Below are 20509 nucleotides of genomic sequence, written 5' to 3' on the forward strand. Positions count from 1 at the left end.
CGCACGCACGCACATGTACGCACGCACGCACGCACATGTACGCACGCACGCACGCACATGTACGCACGCACGCACATGTACGCACGCACGCACGCACACACGCACATGTACGCACGCACGCACATGTACGCACGCACGCACGCACATGTACGCACGCACGCACGCACATGTACGCACGCACGCACGCACATGTACGTACGCACGCACGCACATGTACGCACGCACGCACGCACATGTACGCACGCACATACGCACATGTACGCACGCACATACGCACATGTACGCACGCACATACGCACATGTACGCACGCACATACGCACATGTACGCACGCACATACGCACATGTACGCACGCACATACGCACATGTACGCACGCACATACGCACATGTACGCACGCACGCACACACGCACATGTACGCACGCACGCACACACGCACATGTACGCACGCACGCACACACGCACATGTACGCACGCACGCACACACGCACATGTACGCACGCACGCACGGGTACGCACGCACGCACACGTACGCACGCACACACGCACACGTACGCACGCGCGCACACACACACGTACATCTATGCGCACGCACACACACACACGTACATCTATGCGCACGCACACACACACACGTACATCTATGCGCACACACACACACACGTACATCTATGCGCACACACACACGCGTACATCTATGCGCACACACACACGCGTACATCTATGCACACACACACACACACACACTTACATCTGTGCGCGCACGCGCGCGCACACGTACATCTGTGCGCGCACGCGCGCGCACACGTACATCTGTGCGCGCACGCGCGCGCACACGTACATCTGTGCGCGCACGCGCGCGCACACGTACATCTGTGCGCGCACGCGCGCGCACACGTACATCTGTGCGCGCACGCGCGCGCACACGTACATCTGTGCGCGCACGCGCGCGCACACGTACATCTGTGCGCGCACGCGCGCACACGTACATCTGTGCGCGCACGCGCGCGCACACGTACATCTGTGCGCGCACGCGCGCGCGCACACGTACATCTGTGCGCGCACGCGCGCGCACACGTACATCTGTGCGCGCACGCGCGCGCGCACACGTACATCTGTGCGCGCACGCGCGCGCACACGTACATCTGTGCGCGCACGCGCGCGCACACGTACATCTGTGCGCGCACGCGCGCGCACACGTACATCTGTGCGCGCACGCGCGCGCACACGTACATCTGTGCGCGCACACGTACATCCGTGCGCGCACACGCGCACACGTACATCTGTGCGCGCACACGCGCACACGTACATCCGTGCGCGCACACGTACATCCGTGCGCGCACACGCGCACACGTACATCCGTGCGCGCACACGCACACGTACACATCCGTGCGCGCACACGCACACGTACACATCCGTGCGCGCACACGCACACGTACACATCCGTGCGCGCACACGCACACGTACACATCCGTGCGCGCACACGCACACGTACACATCCGTGCGCGCACACGCACACGTACACATCCGTGCGCGCACACGCACACGTACACATCCGTGCGCGCACACGCACACGTACACATCCGTGCGCGCACACGCACACGTACACATCCGTGCGCGCACACGCACACGTACACATCCGTGCGCGCACACGCACACGTACACATCCGTGCGCGCACACGCACACGTACACATCCGTGCGCGCACACGCACACGTACACATCCGTGCGCGCACACGCACACGTACACATCCGTGCGCGCACACGCACACGTACACATCCGTGCGCGCACACGCACACGTACACATCCGTGCGCGCACACGCACACGTACACATCCGTGCGCGCACACGCACACGTACACATCCGTGCGCGCACACGCACACGTACACATCCGTGCGCGCACACGCACACGTACACATCCGTGCGCGCACACGCACACGTACACATCCGTGCGCGCACACGCACACGTACACATCCGTGCGCGCACACGCACACGTACACATCCGTGCGCGCACACGCACACGTACACATCCGTGCGCGCACACGCACACGTACACATCCGTGCGCGCACACGCACACGTACACATCCGTGCGCGCACACGCACACGTACACATCCGTGCGCGCACACGCACACGTACACATCCGTGCGCGCACACGCACACGTACACATCCGTGCGCGCACACGCACACGTACACATCCGTGCGCGCACACGCACACGTACACATCCGTGCGCGCACACGCACACGTACACATCCGTGCGCGCACACGCACACGTACACATCCGTGCGCGCACACGCACACGTACACATCCGTGCGCGCACACGCACACGTACACATCCGTGCGCGCACACGCACACGTACACATCCGTGCGCGCACACGCACACGTACACATCCGTGCGCGCACACGCACACGTATACATCCGTGCGCGCACACGCACACGTATACATCTATGCACACACACGCACACGTATACATCTATGCACACACACACACACGTATACATCTATGCACACACACACACACGTATACATCTATGCACACACACACACACACGTATACATCTATGCACACACACACACACACGTATACATCTATGCACACACACACACACACACGTACATCTATGCACACACACACACACACGTACATCTATGCACACACACACACACACGTACATCTATGCACACACACACACACACGTACATCTATGCACACACACACACATATACATCTATGCACACACACACACATATACATCTATGCACACACACACACATATACATCTATGCACACACACACACATATACATCTATGCACACACACACACATATACATCTATGCACACACACACACATATACATCTATGCACACACACACACATATACATCTATGCACACACACACACATATACATCTATGCACACACACACACATATACATCTATGCACACACACACACATATACATCTATGCACACACACACACATATACATCTATGCACACACACACACATATACATCTATGCACACACACACACACATATACATCTATGCACACACACACACACATATACATCTATGCACACACACACACATATACATCTATGCACACACACACACATATACATCTATGCACACACACACACATATACATCTATGCACACACACACACATATACATCTATGCACACACACACACATATACATCTATGCACACACACACACATATACATCTATGCACACACACACACATATACATCTATGCACACACACACACATATACATCTATGCACACACACACACATATACATCTATGCACACACACACACATATACATCTATGCACACACACACACATATACATCTATGCACACACACACACATATACATCTATGCACACACACACACATATACATCTATGCACACACACACACATATACATCTATGCACACACACACACATATACATCTATGCACACACACACACATATACATCTATGCACACACACACACATATACATCTATGCACACACACACACATATACATCTATGCACACACACACATATACATCTACGCACACACACACACATATACATCTACGCACACACACACACATATACATCTACGCACACACACACACATATACATCTACGCACACACACACACATATACATCTACGCACACACAGACACATATACATCTACGCACACACACACACATATACATCTACGCACACACAGACACATATACATCTACGCACACACAGACACATATACATCTACGCACACACAGACACATATACATCTACGCACACACAGACACATATACATCTACGCACACACAGACACATATACATCTACGCACACACAGACACATATAAATCTACGCACACACAGACATATATACATCTACGCACACACAGACATATATACATCTACGCACACACAGACATATATACATCTACGCACACACAGACATATATACATCTACGCACACACAGACATATATACATCTACGCACACACAGACATATATACATCTACGCACACACAGACATATATACATCTACGCACACACAGACATATATACATCTACGCACACACAGACATATATACATCTACGCACACACAGACATATATACATCTACGCACACACAGACATATATACATCTACGCACACACAGACATATATACATCTACGCACACACAGACATATATACATCTACGCACACACAGACATATATACATCTACGCACACACAGACATATATACATCTACGCACACACAGACATATATACATCTACGCACACACAGACATATATACATCTTTGCACACACAGACATATATACATCTTTGCACACACAGACATATATACATCTTTGCACACACAGACATATATACATCTATGCACACACAGACATATATACATCTATGCACACACAGACATATATACATCTATGCACACACAGACATATATACATCTATGCACACACACATATATATATACATCTATGCACACAGACATATATACACATATATGTACACATATATACATACATCTATGCACACACAGACATATATACACATATATGTACACATATATATATACACGTATGTACACATATATATAATTATATGTACACACATATATACACACACATATATAAGCACATACGTACATACATATATATACACATACACACACACATATATACACATACATACACACATATATATACACATACATACACACATATATATACACATACATACACACACATATATACACATACATACACACACACATATATATATATACATACACATTTATACATATATATTGTTAGCACAAACGCCAATGCTCAAAGTGCTTCAACCACGGTGGATTTGATTATGAACGATGGAAACCAATGGCAAAGTATTCAAAATCACTGAATTATTTATAATTGTTATTTATGATGCACTCCTTCAATTTTGTCAGATCTCAGTTCCATTGCCATACCTTTCCCCAAACTGCTGCATTCGCAGCCACATGCCTGCAAAATCTCAAGGCCTCTGGTTCATCTATTGAATCAGCTTTGCATCAGATTCCTTTCCCCTCGGCTGAGGCTTTTCCTCTATTGTGATCAATGAAGTTGCAATCCTGGATTGGGCCCATCCCATTTCTAGTGCAGCTCTCCTGATTCCTTCTTCCTCCACTTACAATCGTCACATAGTCCCCGATCCTCACCTTCCATCCCAACAGCTTCCTTTCACTACATCAGCATTTGCCATTTTCACTATGTGCAACATGATCCCAAACATTTCGTCCCCTCTCCAATTTCCAGAGGGATCATTCCTCACACCTTGGTCACTTTTCGACCATTTGTATTTACGGCCAATTCTGACATCCTCCCATGCAAAACCAGAAAATATATCACAATCTCTCCTTCCACGCCACTCTCCAGAATTCTAAACACTTCTTCCATTTGTTGCAGTAATTTACATATTCTTCCTCAATTCTATTAGACTGTATATGCTGCTTTCTTCCACAAATGCAGATTATTTGACTGCTTTGCTAAATAAATATCTTCTGACCACAATCGCAACCCTGAGTTATTTCATCTCTGATACTGGCTTTGTTCTAACAAAGCCCAATGCAGTTTCAAAAAAGAAAAGTGCAAGTTTGCGTAATACAATCCCTTTCATAACCACACAACTTAAAAACACTTTACAGCCAATTAAGTACTTTTGCAATGCATCTGCTGTTGCACAATATCTCACCTTGTTTCTAAGCAACCTGTAAACCCTGAATGATAACTTCAGTAACTTTAGTCCTTAACAGCATCTCCACTTTCAAACCTGTGTCAATTATATACAGATGCAACAAGGTTTAAGCAAGTGTGCGGCAAGGAAAGGGGTTAGGGAAGAAGAGCCTGCAGAATCAATCCTTCTTGACAGAAAAACTTGGTAGAAGCTGAATCCAAAAAAGCTCATAAAAAGCAGCTGTGGGCTATGGGCAGGGGAAAATGGACCTGTTAATTCTGAGTATAAAAACATGTTTGTGATTGGAGTTGCTATAAACGAGCAGAAATATGCAGAGAATTAGGAAGAACAACTCAAAGAATCAGTCTCTGGAAAAAAAACTAATAATTTACTTCAATATAGAAAGAGGGGAAGGGAAGGAAAATGGTTAATAATTGATCCAAACCTGCTGTTTTGCTGAAGGGAAGTTAGGAATGTTGGTGCTGCCCTGGAGCTGCAAGGTTGTTTGAATAGTGTTGCTGTAAGCACAGGTGCAGGAATCTGCAGCTCAATGTGTTCCAGATGATGGTGGATAACAGGTAGCTTCAAAATGCCTGAGAGTGATGGAAACAGATTTAATTGTAGTTTTCAAAATGGAATTGGATAAATTGGAGAAAAAAATTACAGGAATGTATAGGAAGAGCTGGGGAGTGGGACTAATTGAATTGTTCTTCAAAAGATCTGAAGATGAACTAAATGGCCTCCTTCTGTACTGTAATATTCCTATGATTCTATTTAGTGGAAACCAAGGGCTCCTGATGTGATTTTTTTTTAATTAATTCATGGGATGCGGACGTCACTGGCTAAGCCAGCATTTATTGCCCATCCCTAATTGCCCTTGAAAAGGTGGTGGTGAGCTGCCATCTTGAATTGCTGCAGTTCATGTGATGCAGGTACACCCACACTGCTGTTAGGGAGGGAGTTCCAGGATTTTGACCCAGTGACAGTGAAGAAACGGCGAAATATTTCCAAGTAAGGATGGTGTGTGGCTTGGAGGGCAACTTCCAGGTGGAGGTGTTCCAATGCATCTGCTGCCCTTGTCCTGCTAGGTGGTAATTCATGGATTTGGAAGCCTCAGTGAGTTCCTGTGTTGCATCTTGTAGACGGTACGCACTGCTGCCACTGTGCATCGGATGGTTGCTCAGCATCAGAAAGAAGGCAAAAAAAAGTGCCGAATTGCATAACACAGAGACCCCCATAATTTGGAAAACGGGAGGGAGGCTCTTGGAAGCATAAAGATCGAGAAGCCTTGACCTGGAGGAATGTAAATGGCAGAAACATTTCCAACTCCTACTGATCAAAAAAACAACTTGGGGGGCAGTGGTTATGACTGGAAATTGCTGAACCTAAAATACACTTTATAGGTTGTTTGAGACCCTGCACAAACTGGTGACTTCCTCATTACAGCAGTGGCTACACTACAGTGATTACAGTGGCTGTAATTCTGGGGCTCGTTAGGTCGTGAAAGATGCTGATCTAGATGCAAAGTATTTATTTCTGGTACCTGTGACGTTAGCTTCAACTGGGCTTGTAACCCCAAGATCAAGAGTTCAAATCTCACAATGGCAAACTATGAAACAACGTAACTTCATCTGAAACAGATGGAAACGTGTTTGTACTCGAAAGAGTTACACCTTCTAGGTTCCTTTTTGCTTGGCCTAAATAGCCAAGTGGTTATGGTACTGGGCTTGTAACCCCCAGATCAAGAGTTCAAATCTCACAACGGCAAACTATGAAACAATGTAACTTCATCTGAAACAGATGGAAACAGGTTTACTCAAAAGAGTATCAAGAGTTCAAATCTCACAATGGCAAACTATGAAACAATGTAACTTCATCTGAAACAGATGGAAACAGGTTTACTCAAAAGAGTATCAAGAGTTCAAATCTCACAATGGCAAACTATGAAACAATGTAACTTCATCTGAATAGGAACAGATGGAAACGTGTTTGTACTCGAAAGAGTTACCCAGACCGCAGTTACAACCCATTGCTCGACCGGGACCATGGAAAGCTGTTGCTGCTCGAGGGCAAAGTCCTCCTTACCTGTTACGGGGCTCCAAAAATTAGACTGGTAACTTAATTGAAGCAAGTTAGCGAACTTTTAAAAAAAAATAAAGATTAAGAAGAAAATAAACCCCCCCCCCCCCAAAAAAAAGAAAGTGCTTAGAACTGGGCCTATGTGAAAGTTTATCGAACCGAATTACACAAGCTCCGGTCACCTGAGTAAGTAGCCGCATGCGCACTCCAGTTTCACGGTACTCCCCGCAGTGCGCGTGCGCGTGCGCATGCTTACGGCCGCCCGCTGGTGGGAAGTTTGAACCATAAATTTCTGCTCTGATCCTTTTCTCACTCGTGCACGTATTCAGCTTCCCCTTAAAGACATCCATGCTATTCGCCTCTCTGTGGTAGCAAACTCTAACTTCTAACCACTCTGAGCAAAAGGGTTTCTACTGAATTTCCTATCAGATTTATTAGCAACTATCTTTATATTTCCATAACATTCACTGTAACAGGTGTACCTACACCACATGGAGTGCAGCAGTTCAGAAAAAGATATGACCCCTGGTTCTGGACTCACCTGTAAGTAGAAACATCTCTATATCCACACTATCAAATGTCCCTGTCATATTAAAGACCTACTATCAGGTTGCCTCAGTGGTTCCTAGAGAAAAAAAGCAAAGCTTCTTCAATCTTTCCTGATGGACATAAGCTCTCTGTTCTGGGGCTATCCTTTCAAATCTGTTATCTCCCTCTAACCCGCATTGCCATTTAATAAAATAATGGCTGATCCTCAAACTCATCCCACTTTCTTGCCTGATCGCACATTCCTGAATCCTGTAGAAACTGAAAATCTTTCGATCTCAGTCTCGAATATACACAAGAACTGAACATCAACAGCCCTCTGGGTGAGAGTATTTCAAAGAATTCACAATTCTGAAGGAAGAAATTTCCCTCATTTCTGTCGGAATTACCTGGTTCCTTATCCTCAGACAAGGTCTAAACTCTGCTGTAAAGAAAAGCAATCTGTCAGCATTAACCCTGTCAAACCCCCTCAGAAACTTAAATGTTTCAATGAGATCATCTCTCATTCTTCCCACCTCCAGAGAATATAGCCAATTGAACTCAATCTCTCCTCATTGAATAACCTTCTCATTCTAAGAATCAATTCAGTGAACCTATGTTGCATCCCTTTTAAGGTAAGTATATCCTTCCTTAGACACAGGAACAAAAACTACTCCAGAGGTAGTCTCACCAAAGCCATGTACAACTGCACCAAGTTTTCCTTACTCCTGTCACAAATGACATATGACTGTGACAAAGTTAAACTGTCCCTCCTCAGCCTTTTTGACCTGCCTGCAGTCTTTGACACAGATGACCACACTATCTTCCTCCAATACCTCTCTACTGTCATCAAGTGGGATGGGATTGTTCTCACCTGGTTCCATTCTTATCATCAGCCTAACATTGCAATGGCTTCTCTTCCCACTCCCACACCATTACTTCTGTATCCTTGGCCCCTCCAATTTCTCATCTATGTGCTGCCCCTCAGCAACATTATCCAAAAACACTGCGCTTGTTTTCACATGTATGCTGATGACTGCTCCACCTAAATGATCAGACTGCTTGTCCAACATCCAGGACTGGGTGAGCAGAAATTTCTCTCAGTTAAACATTGGGGAGACTGAAGTCATCGTTTTTGGTCCTCACTCAAACTCCATTCCCAAGATATTGACTCCATCCCTCTCCATGCCAACAGTTCAAGACTAAACTAGTCCGTTCATAATCTTGCTATCATATTTGACTCCAGAGTTGAGCTTCTGACCACAAATTCGTGCCATTACTAAGACTGCCTTTTCCATCTCTGTAATATCACCCAACTCCACCCGTTTCAGTTCATCTGCTGGCAAAACTCTCATTCGCGCCTTTGTTCCTCAGACTTGACTGTTCTAGTAAAACCTAATTGTCTCCTACATTCTCCCCTCCATAAGCTACTGGTCTTAACTTGCACCACATTCCATTCACCTGTTGGTTCCTACTTAAGCACCGTCCTGATTTTCAAATTCTTATCCTTATTTTCAAATCCCTCCATGGCCTCGCTCCTCACTATCTTTGTAATTTCCTGCATCCCCACAACCCTCAAAGATATCTGCACTCCTCCAATTCTGGCCTCTTGATGCTCCCTGATTTTAATCATTCTTCAATTGGTGGCCATGCCTTCAGCTGCCTAGACCCTAAGCTCTGGAATTCCCCCCATCTCCATCTCTTAACCTTGCTTTCCTCCTTTAAGATATTCCTTAAATCCTGCCTGTTTGACCAATCTTTTATTCTTCTGACCTAAATACCTTCTTATGTGGCTCAGTGTTGCTGTACCTGCATGTTAACTTTGTGTTTCTTGTACACGGAATAAGACCATAAGAGTGTACCAATTGGGCGGAAATTGACCAAAATGAACTCAGAGAACATGAGCAGAAACAGGACAGAAGCTAAAGAAAGATGCAAATTCAAGGCAAGGGCATTGAGGAACCTTAGTGAACGTGTGGCCTGACGGGCTAGGCAAAGGGAAGGATTTGGCAGAAGCAGCTGATTGGTGGGTCTCAATCTTTGTGACAAAGAAGGCTATGAGTTCCTCACACTTATAGTTGGAGGTGACGGTGGAGGAGACTGGGGAGAGGGGTTTAAGACGACGATTTTGCAGTAGAGAAAAGAACCAGGATGTTATCTTTGCTTCCAGTGTCGCCCACATAGTGATGTAAGAAAATACATGACCCACACCTAGAGGTCAGTCTAGTGTTGGACAGAGCTGTGTTTACAAGCAAGCATGGAGACAGCCCCTAACTTGAACCCCTTACTGTATACATGTACATATTTCTTGTAGTTAATATCTTGTAGTTCATATCAGAACTGAACTGGAAGATTTGAAACTCAAGATTCTAGCTGATTATGTACCCTTGGAAACACATGAGACACTAAAATCGTCAATGAACCAAACTGTTCAAGATCTGAACAGATACATTTTTGAGGTGTCACAGAGGTACAAGAAAGAGACTACAGAGCCGAAGAAAATGGTTGGACATTTGGAAGAAAACTTGGAAAAACGTTACATTTTCAAGAAGATAAATGAAAAGGTGAAAACCAAGAACCTAGAATGGCAAGAGAAATTAAAGAAGTTCCCACAAAAAAGCGTGAGGAGTCTCAAAAACAATTAGCAGAAGCACAATTCAGAATGTAAGTTCGAACGATAGCACAATGGAATTATACTCTGCCTAGGAAAAACTGATCAGTGTAGAGAATCAACTTTCACGTACAAAAGATGCATTTGTTAAGAAAAAACGAGAACTAATGAGAACACTGGGTATTCGCTCACAGGAAGTGGAACACTTGAAAGAGGACTTGAAACGCTTAGAAACAAATTCAACAAAATGGATCTTCAATTAAAACTCGATGAACTTCAAGGATCACAGGTCTCCAGTAAGCATCATGCAAAATGCCAGGAATAGGAGAAGGAATTGCTGATGAATCAGAACAGTTGCTTAAAAGCAAAATTAACAACAAAAACTGATGAACTTCTTGAACTTCGGTCCAGTCTGAACAACGTGAAGGATGAGATGCGCAGTATGGAAGAGCAAATCCAGACTTTAAAAACAGAGAAGGTGAATTCTACATATCAGTTTGAAGACCTAACAAATTAATTGAAAAAGTCTAAGGACAGTCTGTGACCATGGAAGAAAGATTCCAAAAAGAACTGAACGCCCAGGCAAAGCTGTTAAACTTGCATATGAGTTCTGCAGATAACTCTGAAACAAAAACAATTTAATTTACCAGAATTATTGCCGAGCTGAATGAAAAGATTCATAAGCTTGAAAAACAACTGGAAAAGTAGAAGGTAATCAAAAATTTGACTAAAATTGTGAAACAAATGGGAACGGAGGTTTCATTGTTGGAACGTAAACTTCCATATACATTGAGGTAAGCCACACAACAAAAGAGGAAAAACTGCTGTGGAGACGAACAAAGTGTTCATCCACCCTGGAAAAAATGGGATAAATCAACAACTACCTATCACTATAACTGCCAAATCGACAGAGAGCAGTTCAATACTAAGGAATGGAAAAAGAGGATGAAAAGATATCCAGATGCCAGAACAACTACCAAATCAACAGAATTTACATGCAACAACAAAGCCTATCGCTCCTCTGATAGGCGTGTTAATGAGATATGGAAGTGTTATAAGGCCCCTCAGACCATCTGAATCTATGAACTCAGATTTGAAGGGGGAGATGGGGTAGTAATAAAAATGATATTGCATGGGATAAACTAGAATAAAGACTTGGGGGGGGGTGGTGTAGTATAAGGGTCTAGTACATATAGGATTATTTTGTGACTGAGTACAGTACCAGAGATGTAAGAGAACATATGACCCAGACCTAGGGGGCAGTCTAGTCTTGGATAGCTGTGTGTACAAGCAAGTATGGAGACAGCTCCTAGCTTGAACCCTTTACTGTATATATGTACATAGTCCTTGTAGTTAATAATTACATACAGTTAACCTACTTAAGACTACAAAGACTTCATTAGGACCTATCAAATGGTATCCAACACCTTACAACAGTGAGCAGTTTTAGCAGACGAGAGTGGGATTCAATAGGGCCTTACCTGGTCCAGTCAGACCTGGCAGTGCAAGGCTAAACCAGTTGTCCACCATATCCATTCAAGTCTGTGTCCCTTGAACTGAAGGGAGCAGAGATAAGGACTACAGAAGAGGCAATGGCCAGGGTGAGAGAGGATAATTGTTTAAATGGGGACTTGTGCAACAAAGGATGGTGTGAGGGTGTGGATGAGCAGATCGCTAACTGCAAAATGTCATTCTGAAAGCAGGGCCAAAGGCTATAGTGATAAAAACAAAAAAACTGCGGATGCTGGAAATCCAAAACAAAAACAGAATTACCTGGAAAAACTCAGCAGGTCTGGCAGCATCGGCGGAGAAGAAAAGAGTTGACGTTTCGAGTTCTGTCGAAGGGTCATGAGGACTCGAAACGTCAACTCTTTTCTTCTCCGCCGATGCTGCCAGACCTGCTGAGTTTTTCCAGGTAATTCTGTTTTTGTTTCCAAAGGCTATAGTGTTGGGATTTTGAAAGTGCAATCTAAGTGAACTTGGAGAGAGTTTTTTTCCCAGTGATGGACACAGAATGAATTACGCTTTGGAGAGTGAAGTGAAATGTGGTTGGAGAGTGATATAATGATAGAAATGGATAGTGCGAAGCTCCCTATGGAGCAAACCTGAAGAGCCATCTTGAAATCTTCAAAGTACTACCATGGGATCTTTTATGTCCACAGGCTTCGGTTCAGCGTATCATCTGAAGTACAACACCTCAGATTGCAGCATTTCTTCAGTACTACATTGAAATGTCAACCTGGATTACGAGTTCAATTAAAAGCAAAATGCTGTGGATGCCGGAAATCTGAAACAAAAACAGAAAATGCTGGAAAAACTCAGCAGGTCTGACAGCATCTGTGGAGAGAGAAACAGAGTTGACATTTCAAGCCCATATGAAGGGCCTGAAGAGGTCATACGAACTCAAGACGTTAACTCTGTTTCTCTCTCCACAGATGCTATCAGACCTGCTGAGTTTTTCCAGCATTTTCTGTTTTTGTTTGTAAGCTCAATTCTCTGGCGTGAGGCTTGAAACTGTAACCTGCTTTTGCAAGTGCTACCACTGACCCAAGGTGCTCTATTAGGAATGTTCCTTTCTGCCCCAGAAATGGCCACTTTCTTCCATGCCATTTCTCCCTCTGACGTGATGCAGTTCCTTCAGAACCTACAGATTTCAGCAAAACCAAGCTTATGCCTCCCTATCAGAGCACCTGACATTAAGCACTTCTGTGCTCAGGATACTAGTACCCCCACCAACCCCCTAGGCCCAGCCCACTTCCCCACCCTTCCAGTTTAATGAATTAGCACTCCATACAGACAACTGCACTGGGGATGGCCATGCTTTTTGTCAGTCATGGAATCAGCCCTACAACCACTCAAAAATGATTCAGTGATAACTCTGTTCATTCAGCTCCTTCATTCTGTTAGACTAATTTTTCTAAGCCCGTACTCTCAATGACATTATCAACATTTAACCTTCAACAGAATGTTCTAAAAATATTAACAAAAGTGAACAGATGGAACAGTCATGTCAATGGTAACTACAGTCCTTTGATTTAAGATTGTTTTTTTTTAGAGTACACATCTTTAAAAATATTTTTGAGAAATTAATCAGTAAAAATGTTGCAATTTTTGGTGTTTTTGACCTTGCTATTTCTTACCCCACAACCCACCCTTTAATCTTTGCTTTTTCTCTTCCCTTTCCCTGAAGATTTGGCTCATGCTGCTTCTGATTCCACAGCCATCCTTCTAAAACTTTACTTCATTGGCATTCTTCCTGTGTAATGTTGGAGGGTAACTTGTTTGACCATGTATCAAGGTCAAGTCAAGCTTGTCTGCATCCAGCATCCACATATATACACGTAATCAAAGGTAGAAAATCATTCCTACCAAGCTTTGGCACACTGAGATTAATTGTTGCACCCTATTGGCTGAGGTCAGGGAGGTCCACAAATTTTCACTTTGATCTTTTTCATTTTTTTGAGTTTACACTAGAAGTGCTGAAGACAAAATTTAGAAGAGTTATTGAGCTCTGTGGCATGGTTAAACTGAATTTTGAAACACAGATTAAACTAAAGTGCTTTGCCTTAATTAGATTAAATCACATTCCTCACACTGTCAGAGTAAGACCTCCATGACCTGCACGCCCCAATGATGTAATCAGAGCATGCTGTTAAGAGTGCTGTGTAGTGATGTACTTAAGAATGAAGGCGTGCAATAGAAAATATTCCTGAGTCTGCTCAGAGGTGAACTGCATCACTTAGATAGGCCTGAGTGCTCAATTATTAAGGAACTCATAATTGAAATAGAAAAATATCAGTTGAGTTCCTTTATTGGTATATGCTGGCCTGCTTTTCTGATATTTGTTGCACCCAGACACCCAATCCAATGCACCTGGACACAGATTCAGGAAATTCTCCATTGTATTGTTTGTAATGCTTTTTTTACATTTCATTTACTCATTCACTCAGGGGGTGCAGAGGAGATTCACCAGGATGTTGCCTGGGATGAAACATTTAAGTTATGAAGAGAGGTTGGAAAGACTTGGGTTGTTTTCATTGGAGCAGAGAAGACTGAGGGGCAACCTGATTGAGGTGTATAAGATTATGAGGGGCATGGACAGGGTGGATAGGGAGCAGCTGTTCCCCTTAGTTGAAGGGTCAGTCACGAGAGGACATAAGTTCAAGGTAAGGGGCAGGAGGTTTAGGGGGGATGTGAGGAAAAACTTTTTTACCCAGAGGGTGGTGACGGTCTGGAATGCATTGTCTGGGAGGGTGGTGGAGGCGGGTTGCCTCACATCCTTTAAAAAGTACCTGGATGAGGACTTAGCACGTCATAACATTCAAGGCTATGGGCCAAGTGCTGGTAGATGGGATTAAGTAGGTAGGTCAGGTGTTTCTCACATGTTGGTGCAGACCTGATGGGCCGAAGGGCCTCTTCTGCACTGTGATTCACAGGATATGGACACCACTGGCCAAGGCCAGCATTCATTGTCCATCCCTAGTTGCCTTTGAGAAGCTGGTTGTGAACTGCCTTCTTAAACTGATGGTCTGTATGGTGAAGGTACTCCCACAGGACTATTAAATATGGAGTTCCAGGATTTTGATCTAGCGATGAAGGAACAACATATATGCCCAAGTCAGTATGGTGTGTAAATTGGAGGGGAACTTGCAGATAGTGGTGTTCCTATGTGCCTAAAGATCTTGTTCTTCCAGCTGATGGAAATCTCAGGTTTGGGAGATACTGTTGAAGAACCCTTGGTGAGTTGTTGCAGTAAATCTTGTTGATGGTATGTACTGTAGCCATGGTATGCCATAGTTGTATAGCTGAATGTTTAAGGTGGTGGATGAGGTGGATCAAGTGAACTGCTTTATCCTGGATGGTGTTGAGCTTCTTGAGTGTTGTTGGAGCTTCTCTCCTCTAGGCAAGTGGAAAGTATTCCATCACATTTGACTTGTGCCTTGCTGATGGTGGAAAAGCTTTCAGGAGTTAACAGGTGAATCACTCGCCATAGAATACTTACAGTCTCTGACCAGCTCCTGTAGCCACAGTGTGTATGAGACTGATTCAGTTAAATTTGTGGAAACTGGTGACCCACAGGATGTCGATAATCAGGGATTCGGCAATGGTAATGCCATTGAATGTCAAGGAGAGGTGGCTGGACTGTCACTTGGTGGAGATGGTTCAGAAGGGTAGAAAAAGGGATAAGGGTATAAAAAGAGGAATAAAACAATGAATAAAAATAAAAATAAATTTAAAAAAGGAAATTAAAATAATAAATTTAGAAAAAGGGATTTAAAAAGGTGAGGATAGAGGATGGAGTTCATGGTCTGAAGTTGTTGGACACAATGTTCAGTCCGGAAGGCTGTAAATTGTCTAACTGGAAGATGAAGTGCTGTTCCTCCAGTTTGCGCTGAGCTTCACTGGAACATTGCAGCAGGCCAAGGACGGACATGTGGGCATGAGAGCAGGATGGTGTGTTGAAATGGCAAGGGACAGGAAGGCCTGGGTCATGCTTGCAGACAGACCGAACGTGCTCCACAAAGCAGTCACCAAGTCTGCATTTGATTTCCTGCTGCAATGTTCCAGTGAAGCCCAACGCAAATTGGAGGAACAGCACCTCATCTTCCAATTAGGCACTTTACAGCCTTCCAGACTTAACATTGAGTTCAACAACTTCAAGCCATGAACTCTCTCCTCTATCTTCACTGCAGGAGATTGCTGAATGAGGACAGAGGGCTGGGTGCATTGGTTGACTTGCTGGACAGGCTCCTGTTGCTGTCAAGGAACATGGAGGATTCTGGCTCCAACTTGACAGAGGGCATGGCATGGAGCTTTCCCACTTCACAGCCTCTGTTCCATCTCTGTTTTTCTGCATACCCAAAGGCACTGTCACTGCAGCCCCCATACCTGTTGCAGATAGTCTGGAGAGGTCAGCTTTTCCACTGCCATCCTGTATGGATGCAACAACATTCTCTGGGAAATGGACCAAAATATCTGCACTCCAAATTACATTCAGGAACTTCCAATACAAGAAGTTCCATAAATTTTACTTACCTGCAATCAGGGTGCCTGGCCTTTAAATAATGCTATTGCAGGGTTCTTCTTGCTGTTTCACATTATTCCTTTCAGCGGCGAACAACACAGACATTGTCAGGACCTGTCTTGTCCAAATTTGGAATACTGCCATCATATCAGCCAGTTAGGCTGTGTGACAATTCAACATGTTCGGAGCACAAACAGGATGCAGCTACATACACCCATATCAATGAAGAATGCCTCTAGAAAACCAAGAAAGGCCTGCATTATGCTCCTAGAAATGGCACTATGAGAATGCATTTCACAAAAGCTTTGACATAGTAAACTTAGTACAGTAAATCATTGTAATGAAACCTAGCTGCATGATGAATATTCACTTTCTGACATCTAAGATGGCTACAAGTAGGGTTGTCAACTCTGGCTGGGCATATTCCAGGAGACGTTGGTGGAAGCGACATGCGAGAAGCCAGCAGATGACATCAATGCACAGATTAGCTGAGACAAGTGCCCTTTTTTTGTGCTGTATATTTTATATAGTGCAATGCAATACATGTGAGATTAGTAGCTACAAAGGTACAGCAGAAAGCAGCTACTGCACTCTGCTCCATAAAGCTTTTCAGTCAAGCTGCTCACCTGATCTCAAGTCACTTTGACTGTTTCCGTCGACTGTGAACACTTATACAGTGTTACTGATTGAGAGGGAATGAACCTGTCTCTACTAAATTCCACTACTGAGTCTGAACAATTCCTTCTTCCAGTTGCTCACGGCGAATGAAAATCCGCAGCACACCACGGTCCATCCGGTCACCACCAATTCAATCCGACACTAATTAATAATCTTAACAACATTAATTAATTACCATGCCAGCATCTGGCCAGTCTCAGCCAGTCTTTCACAATGTTAGGATGCCTAAAAGTGATGCACAGCCAATTAAGTACCTTTGAATTGTAATTATTTTTGCTATGGAGGAAAAGGCAGCAGGCCAATTTGTGTACAGCAAGGTCCCACATACAGGATTATGACAAATCTCCATATAATCTATTTTAAAATGATGTTAGCCAATGTTTAATGTTGGCCAGGGTACCAGTAGAACTTAACAAAAACAAAAACAGAATTACCTGGAAAAACTCAGCAGGTCTGGCAGCATTGGCGGAGAAGAAAAGAGTTGACGTTTCGAGTCCTCATGTTTAGTTCTGTTGAAGGGTCATGAGGACTGGAAACGTCAACTCTTTTCTTCTCCGCCGATGCTGCCAGACCTGCTGAGTTTTTCCAGGTAATTCTGTTTTTGTTTTTGTTTTGGATTTCCAGCATCCGCAGTTTTTTTGTTTTTATTTTTATACCAGTAGAACTGCACTGCTTTTCTTTGAATAGTGCCATGGGATCTTTTACATCTGTGATCTATGATTCTGTGATCCAACTGATTGACTTGACGGGATCTCAGTTTAACATCATCGAGAAACAGCAGCACCCTTCCTCATTACTCCACTGAAATGTTAGCCTGTATTATGTGCTCAAATCCCTGGAGCAGTACTTCAACCCTTGACTTTCTGACACTAATAGACCACTACCAATGAGCAAAGGCTACCACCATTACATATTCAAAACAATTTGAGGTAAAAATTCATCTATGTTGTTAATTGAAAGTAGGGGTCTCAACTCGTGACTTGCCTGTGCCAGTTCTGTTGGAGGTTGGCAGCACACAAACTTTGAGCATGCTGCCTCCTCATTACCATTATTTCTGCATCCGGCTAGGTGTGACCACATTGCTGGCTGGCTGGCTACATGCACAATAGAAGCCTAAGAGTGTACAAGGCTAGCACATATTCCAGCTACCCTCCAGCTCTTAAAGGTAGTCATTTCTATTAAAAGGATCCTGCACTGTAACAATCAAGTCAAAACAACTGAAGCAAAAAAATTCAAGGTGAAAGAACATGGAGCACCAGCCAATGAGAGGGATCCAAGCTTCACCAATGTCACTGTAGAGGCACTAATAATGGAGGTGGATAGAAAGGGTGAGGGCATATTTCCTTGGTGGGGGCATAAGGCAGGAAACCCCAAAGGCTTTCCTCAAAGGAGTGGGAGCAGGTTGTCAGGGAAGTTGCTGCCCATAATCTGGCCCCCTAGGACCTGGCAGCAGTGCAGAAAGTGTTTATTGACTTTACACGCATGGTCAAAGTCACATCACACCTCAGATCCACCAAACCACCAGCTTTTCATGTTGCTTAATGCACCACACCTCCATCATTCACCCAGCAGGACTCAATTGCACTCAGGACTCATGTCTAACATTCATGTACTCCAACATACTCACACATACCTTCCTGTGATTGCGACTTCACCCACCTCTCGCTGCCTCCACAGACCTCCAAATATTCTGCTTTAACAGGCACATAATCCAGATACAACGTTACAAATCATTGGCATTCTGCTGGCTGCATAATCTAGAACCAGGGCACAAAGTCACAGGATAAGGGAACAGCCATTTTAGTGTGAGATGAGGAGAAATTTCTTCGCTTAAAAGCTCGTGAATCTTTGGAACCCCAGAAGAGTGTGGGTGGTCAGTCACTGAGCATTTTCAAGGCTGAAATTGATAGATTTTAGGACTGTTTGGAAATCAAAGGATATGGTGCTCAGGCTTGAAAGTGGAGTTGAGGCCGAGGATGAGCCATGATGTTATTAAATAATGGAACAGGATTGAGGGGCCTTGTGGCCTACTCCAGGTCCTGTTTATTTTCTTATGTTCTTAGGTAAGACAGACTGTCTCTCCATGGGTGACATCCTCACAATTCTATGTATCATCATTCCATTTGTAATTGAGTCGGATCCCCACATTTTCCCTGCTTTTATGCATTCTCTGAAGGAATTAGGTCCTCAGGGATCATCTTCAAAGATATCCTGCGACACTTGCTGTATGTGCGCTGGCCCTGAAAGACATAAGAAAGGGACATGTCACAATCTTGACAGTCACCATACTCTGTTTTCTCATAGTTCAATCATTGATGAAATAAAGCCAGCATTTGTGTGTCAAAAGATATTTGTAACCTGTCACTGGCTATCAGTATCTATCCCTGTCTTGATATATTTGACTGAGAGGGTGCAAATATGCCGCTTATCTCCAGGGCATCCTTCTCTGTATCTGTGTGCTGTATTTATTTGTGGCGGCGCACTTCCAATCTTTTCCTCTCCCTTGCATTTTGCATCTCTTCTCCTTTAAGGCTTGATGAAACAGACTTGCAAGTGAATGAAGGTGTGGTATTCACTCAAGTAAGGTAATGCATTTGGTGAGAGTGCCTATGAGACACATGCAACACATTACTTAAGGATTGGTCTGCATGTTCACATTAAATGGATAAAAGAAGGTGTGAAGTAGATAGAAAGTTAAGGCTGAATGCTGCTGAATGTTGAATAGGTGTGAAACGTGATGTTTTGAATACTTACCAAGGTGGAGTGAAAGGCAGAGCGAGGGTTAAAGCACAGGATGTTGAGTCAGCAAAAGTACTTACTTCTCCTGACCTGTAGTCATTTGGTAGTA

At 44.2% G+C, this 20509-nt stretch overlaps 1 protein-coding gene across 2 annotated transcripts in view; it reads right to left on the reverse strand.

The window, feature by feature from the left end:
• Positions 1 to 7992, reverse strand: part of LOC121285499 (peroxisomal succinyl-coenzyme A thioesterase-like) — a 67708-nt gene extending 59716 nt beyond the window's left edge. Inside the window, exons 1-2 of one of the 2 annotated variants that reach the window (XM_041201996.1) lie at positions 7829 to 7991; positions 6189 to 6336 (exon numbers count right to left, since the gene is read on the reverse strand). The gene's annotated coding sequence lies outside the window, so the exon portion shown is untranslated. Of the gene's footprint in view, positions 1 to 6188; positions 6337 to 7828 lie in introns of both variants that reach the window. The other variant, XM_041201997.1, reaches the window with a different exon arrangement.
• Positions 7993 to 20509: the final 12517 nt, after the last annotated feature.

The sequence above is a fragment of the Carcharodon carcharias genome, chromosome 13 (assembly GCF_017639515.1).
Source record: "Carcharodon carcharias isolate sCarCar2 chromosome 13, sCarCar2.pri, whole genome shotgun sequence".
NCBI classification, from domain to species: Eukaryota; Metazoa; Chordata; class Chondrichthyes; order Lamniformes; family Lamnidae; genus Carcharodon; species Carcharodon carcharias.